This window comes from Lytechinus variegatus, chromosome 3 (genome assembly GCF_018143015.1).
Source record: "Lytechinus variegatus isolate NC3 chromosome 3, Lvar_3.0, whole genome shotgun sequence".
NCBI classification, from domain to species: Eukaryota; Metazoa; Echinodermata; class Echinoidea; order Temnopleuroida; family Toxopneustidae; genus Lytechinus; species Lytechinus variegatus.
In genome coordinates this window covers 2495306-2505526 of record NC_054742.1, presented here as the reverse complement: position 1 = coordinate 2505526, position 10221 = coordinate 2495306, and positions in this window count along the sequence as shown.

The window sequence follows — 10221 nt, the reverse complement described above, 5'->3', positions numbered from 1 at the left end:
CAACGTAATAAATTCAATTTTTTCTCACACTCATCAATTTTGGATTAATATCAGCAGACCATAGTCTGCAATAACAGACTCATATTTGGCACTTTACTCAATTATCCCATGTCTAGAGTGAAGACTAGAGGCAAAACTCTCTATCTGCAGCCATAGTACATTATCATAGTGCACTAAATTTAGTCTCACTACTTCAGACTCTCCATTATGTTCGTAATTCCTTTCTGCGCATGATCAATTGATTCTACGCATGATCAGAGGAAGGTCATTTTTGTCTCACCTGCATAGCAGAGTGAGACTATAGGCGCCGCTTTTCCGACGGCGGCGTCAACATCAAATCTTAACCTGAGGTTAAGTTTTTGAAATGACATCATAACTTAGAAAGTATATGGACCTAGTTCATGAAACTTGGCCATAAGGTTAATCAAGTATTACTGAACATCCTAGTAGAGTTTCATGTCACATGACCAAGGTCAAAGGTCATTTAGGGTCAATGAACTTAGACCATTTTGGGGAATCAACATCAAAATCTTAACCTGAGGTTAAGTTTTTGCAATGTCATCATAACTTAGAAAATTTATGGACCTAGTTCATTAAACTTGGACATAAGGTTAATCAAGTATCACCAAACATCCTGCATGAGTTTCACGTCACATGACCTAGGTCAAAGGTCATTTAGGGTCAATGAACTTTGGCCGATTGGGGGTATCTGTTGAATTACAATCAAAACTTTAAAAGTTTTTGGATCTGATTCATGAAACTTGGACATAATAGTAATCAAGTATCACTGAACATCCTGTGCAAGTTTCAGGTCACATGATCAAGGTCAAAGGTCATTTAGGGTCAATGAACTTTGGCCGAATTGGGGGGTATTTGTTGAATTACCATCATAACTTTAAAAGTATGTTGGTCTAGTTCATAAAACTTGGACATAAGAGTAATCAAGTATCACTGAACATCCTGTGCGCATTTTAGGTCACATGACAAAGGTCAATGAACTTTGTCCATAATGGGGGTATCTGTTGAATTACCATCTTAACTTCGCAAGTTTATTGATCTGACTTTTGAAACTTGGACATAAGAGTAATCAAGTATCACTGAATATCCTGTGCAAGTTTCAGGTCACATGATCAAGGTCAAAGGTCATGTGAGGTCAATGAACTTTGGCCACATTGGGGATATTTGTTGAATTACTATCTCTGTAAAGTGTATTGGTCTAGTTCATGAAACGTGGAAATAGAGTAACCAAGTATCACTGAACATCTTGTGCGAGTTATAGTAGTTTTCAAAGTCAACACTGCTGCTATGTTGAATCGCGTGATGCAGGTGAGACGGCCAGAGGCATTCCACTTGTTAGTAAAGTAACATGGTGGTTTAAAATCTAATGAGATAGTATTCAATTCTCGTTGAATTTTAATTCACTGTATAGTCTTAACTATGTTCCTAAACTGAGGCAGATAGAGAATATATTGAATTGTTTGCGCTCAAGAAATGTGTCTTTTGTTGGAAAAATCTGTGTTATTAAAACTTTATTAATGCCTCAGTTGCTGTATTTATTATCTGTTTTGTTTATTAAGATTCCAAGCAAGTTTTTAAAGATCCAAGTACTTTGTTTTACAGATTTATTTGGAATGGAGGCAAGGACAGAGTAAAGAGGAAATATTTTTGTAATTACTTTTCTGCCTGTGGGCTCAAGATGGTTGATCCCTATACATGTTCATTGGCTCAGAAAATTATTTAGGTAAAATTTTTGTTAAATGATAATTACAATAGTGGATGGAAATTAATTGAAGTTTCCTTTTCAGACAAATTTAATGCAATGAGGGACATTTTTTGGAAAGCCCATGCACCTGAACAAATTTTGAATAATTTAAATTGTTCCCTACTTGCAGAGTCAATCCGGACCTGGTACTTGCTTAGGGATAAAGCTTCCAGAAAAGAGTTCGGTTATGATTATTTGTATTTCGGTTATTCACATTGTATTTGGTTTAATAGAAACGTCAGATCCAAATCTAAACAATTTTTCTTTTATGAAAGTTGGTTTAATAAGGGCATAGTTTTTATAAGTGATCTCTTTGATCCACCCCATCCAGGTTACAAGACTGGTTATTTGAGGAATTAGTTCTCGACTTTGAAATTTCAGCAAAAGATAGAAGAAAATATATTTTTTTTATTACAAAATATTCCTGGTCCATGGCTAGATTGGCATAATAATCCAGATTTAGATATCCATTCCGAAGTTGTAGATTAATTATTAGAGAAAAGGAAAGTTAGCAGTTATGCATACTCGATATTTTTTGATCGATGTCTCCCAGATAATTGTATTTCCTTTTGGGAAGAGTCGTGCCCTCCTAACGACAAAGTAGACTGGGAGAAAATACATTTGCTGAATTTTAAGAGTACTTTTGATAGCCGCCTCAGATCATTTTATTTCAAGGTGTTTCATAAGACAATCGCCCTAAATGCATTTTTATTTTAAATCAAGAGAAAAGATTCCCCAAACTGTTTTCTGTAAGAGACCCTGAAACAATTGTACATATATTTTGTGATTGTCCGGTGGTTAACATTGTATGGGACGATCTTTTATCGATAATAAACCAAAAACAACATTCGAATATTATTCTTTCCCCTTTGTAAAGATTTTTGGTATTCAAGGTGATAATTTTCTAACATTCATTTTCCTTGCTTTCAAATACTATGTTCACTTTTGTAAATTTAATAACAAAACCCCAAATATTGTGGAATTCAAAGCTCGTATCAAAGGTATTAAGGATATTGAATATGTTTTGGCGAAGAAGAATGGTAAATTACCTGTACATTTTAAAAAGTGGAGATTTGATATCTAATTTGTTTTATGTATCTGTCTTGACAAGTATATACCTACATGTATGTAAGTGCTGCTCTGTTTAATCATGTAAATAGCTTGTTGATTTGTTTGATTTGTACTGTGATTTATTTTTTTGATCAAAAAAGATTGAAAGAAAAAAAATCTAATGAGATAAGCACCAACTTTGATGTCTTGATTATTCATATATTCTTTTGAGTTGTGGTTTTCATTTACATCCACAAAAACAACAATGCGTCCACGAACGACTGGTATTTCACAGTTTGCCAAGTATATTGTGCTACTTGCTATGATATGCATTCAAAGTAGGAATGCAACAAATACCTTCATAAAGTGTTCATTGGTGTGCTATACTAGTCACCTGGTCTATTCAATTTCTTCATCCTGCTATGTAAGGCAAGCTTACGTAATATCTTGCTCTGAAATCTGCCTGTCATAATGAAAGAAATGAAAGGTCATTTGACCAAAATTGTCCATGAAGTAACTACGAACTGGTCTATTGTGCGAAAACCAAAGGTCTGCGCCTGCAGACTACACAGACCAGACCATATCAATAAATTTCAACTGCTCGCCGGCGATGCAGGAAGCATACCGTAATTTCAAAAACGCTGTTCTCACTTGTTTATTGGCTAAATCAGACTTTGTAGAAAATGTATATAAAGTGAACCGTTTCCATCTGATAAACAGCTGACAACAGATCAGTGGGACGAGACCCCCTCCCCGAAGACTGCTATAATGTACTAAATATACACAAAGTAAGAAATTCAAGGGGGTACGTCCCCTGCACCCCCCCCCCCTCCCCCCCCCCCCCCCCGGATAGCAACCATGTCAGTACATCGGGAAATTTTCATCCACTATTTAGTACAAAGGTTGGCGGCTTTTACAGCGAATACTTCTAACCTAGTCGACAGCTTTTTTCATAGATGCTAAAAGTGACCACGCTTTGTTCAAATCATACACCGCACCCATAACAAACTACTCGAGAAAAGTAAACAAGAAGTGACAAAACGTCATTATTTTGTCATGTTGATGAATGATGGAAATCAGGGTCATCGTAAACCATTGTGTCACTGCATAATTACATAATTTTGGCGCCAAATATTTACAAGACATCGTCGTTCCTTACATTATCTTTGCACCAGCTCTTAGACTGATAATACAACACCACAAGAGACTTTTAAATCTAAACTGTAGTCTGATACTTTTTGACATTTTTAGTTCTTAGTACTAAGACACTCATCCGAAGTCTGTTATTTTTTTCTAGAATATTTCCAGATAGACCGCGTTGTATGAATTCCCAATATTAAGTTTGTTGAATTCTCGTGTGTCATGATTACCTTATCGCTGTTCCTTCTCTTTGGAGAGGTTGGATGTCTACGTGCCCTTCATGTCTCTATCCAGTGCTATCTTGCAGCATTCGTTTATTTTTCTGCCTGTCATCTCTTCAATATTTCCAAGTCAGCTTTTTCTTTTACGTCCCCTTCCTCTTTTGCCTTCAATTTTTCCCTCTATGATTTTCTTTGACAAAGATTCATGTCTTCTAGGATGGCCATAATATGAGAGTTTGCATTCTTTTATTGATATTAATGATTCTTTCCGTGTGAGATCCATTAGTTTCAGGACATCATCGTTTGATTTACTTTCCTTCCATGATATCCGGCACATTCTGCGATAAGACCACATGATAATATATTTAAAAACTACAAATATTGGAAGAGTCATTGACATGGGCGTTGATTACGGGGGGGGATATATCCACCAGTATTTCAGGTGGGAGATGGCCTGTGTTATCATACCGCCCTCCCCCCCCCAATAATTTACGGTCAAACGTCATAATGATGAATCATAGAATGACAAGAGTATGACAATAATAATAATATTAAAGTATTGTTATTGATAGTAATAATACTTTTGACAATGATGATAACATTTATAATAGATATAATAATGATGAAAACAATATGATAATAACCAAATAAAAATAAAACAATAATATCAATAGTATACCGGCCAAAACGATTTTTTGTACTTTGGACGGCAAAATTTGTTAATGCTTGCTAACGCTTGGCATCCCAGCTAAAAGTCTTGCAAAAATACCCAGGAATAGCGTACAGCCGGATGCCAAGCGAAATTTTGCATGAAAGTGTCATTTTAGCGTAAAATTTGAAAGAATGTAGAAAATCACGCATTTTGATATTTTGACGGATTATCATATTTTTTATGATCTTTGATATGAAATCATTTTTATTCAGAGTTTCAAATTATAAGTCTCATAAACCGCGATTTTCTCAAAATAAAAGTTAAAAAACAATTGTGCTATCCAATTAAAAACTCGCTTTAGTGGTACTTATACATGTAATTAAAAACTCGCTTTAGTATGTACTTATACATGTAATTATGTACATTTTTTCTTTCAAAATGCGCACCTGGTAAAATGCACATTGTCTCCTTTCGGACAACATTAAATGAGACAGCTTCCATCTTACTTGAAAATTCTTTTAATATTTGTGGCATTAGGACATTTACTATACATTCGATAGATAAACTAATTGAAATCGAAGAATTTAAGTTGCGTTGATAGTTTTCACAAACTTTTATTTTGAGAAAATCGCGGTTTTATGTTTCACTGTGCCATATATGTGTGTGTAATATTCAAATTTGAAATGCATATTTATGAGACTTATAATTTGAAACTCTGAATAAAATAACTCCATGTCAAAGATCATCATAAATATGATGATAATCCCTAAAAATATAAAAATTCGTGATTTTCGACATTCTTTCAGATTTTACGCTAAATATAACACTTTCACGCAAAATTTCGCTTGGCATCCGGCCGTACGCTATTCCTGGGTATTTTTGCAAGACTTTTAGCTGGGATGCCAAGCGTTAACAAATTTTGCCGTCGAATCCTTATCTAGAGCACTTTTTGACGTTTGGCCGGTCTACTATAATATAGTAAAATATCAATAAAAGCATGCACAAATAAACAATATTAATGACGAAGATGATAAAGACCAAATACATGTATAATGATAAAATTAATACCTATATAGAGTAACTCGCTTGTTCATATGTTCACCTGTTTACATGATTTATTTATTTTGACTATAGAATATAAAAAAAATATTACGAGATTAATCGCAACCAAGATCTTGCTACAAATGATATATTATTCTATTCTCTTTTCTATCTTGTATTATGTATTATATTGTATGTCCTGCCTCGGCACTAAAAAGCCAGGACCTGGACTACTTTTACTTCCTTTTTTAATTGTTTTTGTAAACTTATTATGTAATTGTTTTATTTCATATGTCATCTGACCCTTTATGAATATTGAAATAAAGTGATACAAAATAAAAAAAATCACGATGATAAGGAGGGACTAAAAGAGGACCATGATCATGATGATGATATTATTGATTGTTGTAAGACACGTGTTGACCATCAACTTTATTTCGGTATTTTTTCATGTTGATTTTTTTATGAAACCTTCGAATCCTTTAAAAAAATCGTTAGAAAAAGCTGGATGGAGAAAAAAAATCCAGAGTGAAATAGAATAACAATGTTCATGATTATGTATTTATGAATGACATTTTCTTTTTTTTTATTTTTTATTTACCCTTCTCCACAATCAAGCGCACGGGGTGTGTCCCCCTCCGGCTGGCGTACACAGATGTGGGGCTTGGGGCCATGAACCCCCCCCCCCCCCCAAAAAAAAAAAAATAATAAATAAATAAATAAATAATAAAATAAAATAAATAAATAAAATAATAAATAAATAAAAAATATATAAAAAAATCTATCACAAAGTTAGATTTTTTAATACAGAGTTCAGAATATTCGTTCGCTCGCATTTTAATAATTTTTCCCTTTAAAATTATTAGTCTCGTAACGCCACTGCCCTTACCCAGCCCCCCCCCCCCAAAAAAAAATAAATAAATGAATAAATAAAATTATTCAGAGAACGATTTTGTGTTAGTCATCCCATACGCTTCGCTAGTTCGCATTTTAAAAAAAAATAAATTTTGCCCTTTACGCTATCTCTGGCCCCCTAATTTTTTTTAGACTCGTTACGCCCCTGTCCCCCCCCCCCTTCCCGCACAAAAAAAAATCTCACAGAGAGCGATTTGGTATCAGTCATCCCCCAACCATGAACACCGATAGACACCTATGGTAATTTAAATCACTGGTTCTCCAGCAAATCGACTGTTTCAGTACATTGCAAATATCTGCATAGTTGAACAGGTGGAAACTGTATTGTTGCATCAAATTCTGCCACTTATTGGGGATGTCGATTCTATACCCTTTTTTTAAGCGTTAGTCCATCCATGTGACCATCTGTAACGTAAAACGAATGATTAGAAATTATTTTTGTCTCGCCTGCATAGCTTTTCCGTCGACATTGAAATCTTCAATTCGATTCATTTTATTCGATCATTTAAAAATCAATTTACAAACCAGTATATGTATGTACAAATCATGCATGAAAGTACAATTATTAAAAATATAGTTCAAATGATTAGGGTGCCCGTAGAAGCAAAAGCTTGATGAGTGGGACACCCAATACAAAATATATAAACGCACATAAAAGTGAAAAAGTAAAAATGATAAACAACAAACAATACATAAGAAATAAGACAGTATACCTATCATGCCTATATATAGGGGACGAGGGGGGGGGGGTCAGGAAAAAGGGTGTGAAAATGACTTATGTGATTAATTGGCATACATAATTATAAGTGAACTTTTGAGTTTTGTTTTAAATGCAGTAACATTTGTGCTAGAAAGTACATTGGAAGGGAAAGAATTTCATATTCGAGGACCAATGGATTTAAATGAATAAAGGGTTGATTGATTGAATGTTACAGAATAATGGAATTTAGAGTGGGAACGAGTATTGCATTGATGGCAGTCTTTATTGTATTTAAATAGATTTATCATATAAGGGGTGCTAAGTTGTGATTTACGTAATACATTACAATTGCAATTTGAATTTTATGAATATAAAAAACTGTCCACATTTTTAATCTAAAACAGAATGGGAATGACGGAACTAAGTAGTGAGAGTTAGAAACAAATACGTAAAGCCATTTTTGGAGTATGTGTATGGGGTTTAGTTCTGTAGTACCACAACTTGCCCAAGTGATATTACCATAATAAATATAAGGAAGCAATAAAGAATTGTAAAGCATAAGCAAATGTTTTTCTGTAAGATTATTACGTAATTTAGCTAATATACCTATATTTTTTGACATCTTATTGCTAACAAAAAAGCGGTGTTCATTGTAAGACAATTTGTCATCAGGTACAAATCCTAAGAATTTTACGGAATTTACTCATTTCAAAGTTACATTTCTAATTTTGATATTGAAGTCAAACGCACATTGTGGGATAAATGAGGTTTTCGAAAATACATAAAATAAGCTTTGTCATAGTTAACAACGAGTTTATTTGCATTGATCCAATTACAAATCTTAAATAATTCATTTGTTTTTTCCAATAAATATATAGAGTTGCTATGGATATAAATAATAGTAGTGTCATCGGCAAATAAAAGAATGAAGATGTTGAACATAAATATATCGTTTACATAAATAAGGAAAAGAAGCGGGCCCAGTGTGGAGCCTTGGGGATTCCGTAATGGGCGATAGAAAATGGAGAATCATAATTCTTAAATGAAGTGTAGTTTTGTCGATTAATTAAGTAGCTCTGGAACCATTCCTACACTGCTCCACTAATACCGTAATGAGATAATTTATATAAGTGTGTGTTATGGTCTATGAGGTCGAAGGTTTTTGATAGAAATAGGAATATTCCAAAATGAGTGGTAATTATTGTTCCTATTAGTTAAGAGGGTATTATTGAAGTCAATTAATGCGCGCTCACATGAATTTCCTACCCTAAATCCGTATTGATAGTTGTTTAATATTCTGTTATTATCAAAATCTGCAATTGTTCTTTTGTAAACAATATTTTCCAGGATTTTAGAAAAGCATGATAATAATTTAATAGACCGGTAATTAGAAAATGAATGTTTATCGCCCTTTTTGAAAACTGGCATGAATTTTCCGATTTTTTTAAAGCTATAAGGTAATTTGCCAGAACATAAAGATATATCAAATATAATGTAATAATAATGATAATATAGGGTATTTATATTGCGCACATATCCACCTTGTTAGGTGCTCAAGACGCTCCTATATTACCCGGCTAAGCTAGGCGTTCATAGCGCACACAGCTTTTACAGGAATTACTTCCTACCGGTACCCATTTACCTCACCTGGGTTGAGTGTAGCACACTGTGGATCAGTTTCTTGCTGAAGGAAACTACGCCTTGGCTGGGATTCGGACCCACGACCCTCTGTTTCAAAGTCCGAAGACTAATCCATGCACTGGGCCACAGCGCTCCACTAACGGTTACTTTTTTATAACAAAGATTTAAAGGTCATTTAGGGTCAATTAACTTAATTAACTTAGTAATGTATACATTATGAATGTGGTTTTGGTAAATATTTATTCATCTCAGTTGTTTTCAAAGTCAGCATTGTTGCTATATCAAATCGCATATTGCAGGCGAGACTGCCAGAGGCGTGCCACGTCTCCGTAACGTAATGAGAACAAGATAACAAAATTGGCTGTTGTTTTTTAAAACGAATTTTACCATGAAAACTTCCGCCCTTTCTGACGGGTCTCCTTCAAAGTGTAAAAGAGTCACTGACGTCATTTGGTTCGTTCGTTACATGTCAATCTTTTTATTCATTATTAACACTTTTGTTGCGTAAATGTGATGTTGCATATGTAGCGTCATGGATATATAGACCGAATATTGATGATAATTAATATCAATTTTACACTTTTCTTCATGATTTTTCATACTCGTCATGAATATCAGCATTTCTGCTATTTAGCAGACTTTGGCAACCCTAATAAGCTTTTAAATATATAAATGTAACTCCAACAGCACGTGTAGGAGCGAAGTGATTGGGCGTGGTTCATTTGCCTTGTGTTCCGTTTCTACCTCAACACAATAGCGGTATTTTATTGATTCTACATTATAAAAAGCTTCGGTCTATTGTATTGATTTGTTTCGGTCTGCGTTGGCACGCTCTAACCGACCTTGTCAGTTATCAAATTCAAGGTACAGCAAATTTAGGGTATTTCTATGGAAATACGTTGTTGCCATAATTATGATAGGGATTGGAGGATGCCTCGAAGTCGATGCAAAAGACTTTTTCCTAGCTATTTCGTAGATTCAATCTTCGTTCCGAGTCATCAAAGATGGTCACATATGGTCATGAAGTTGCTAACAAACGGTTTATAATATATCATGAAATGCCTAACCATTAAACATGATGATGTGCATTAGACCTTCA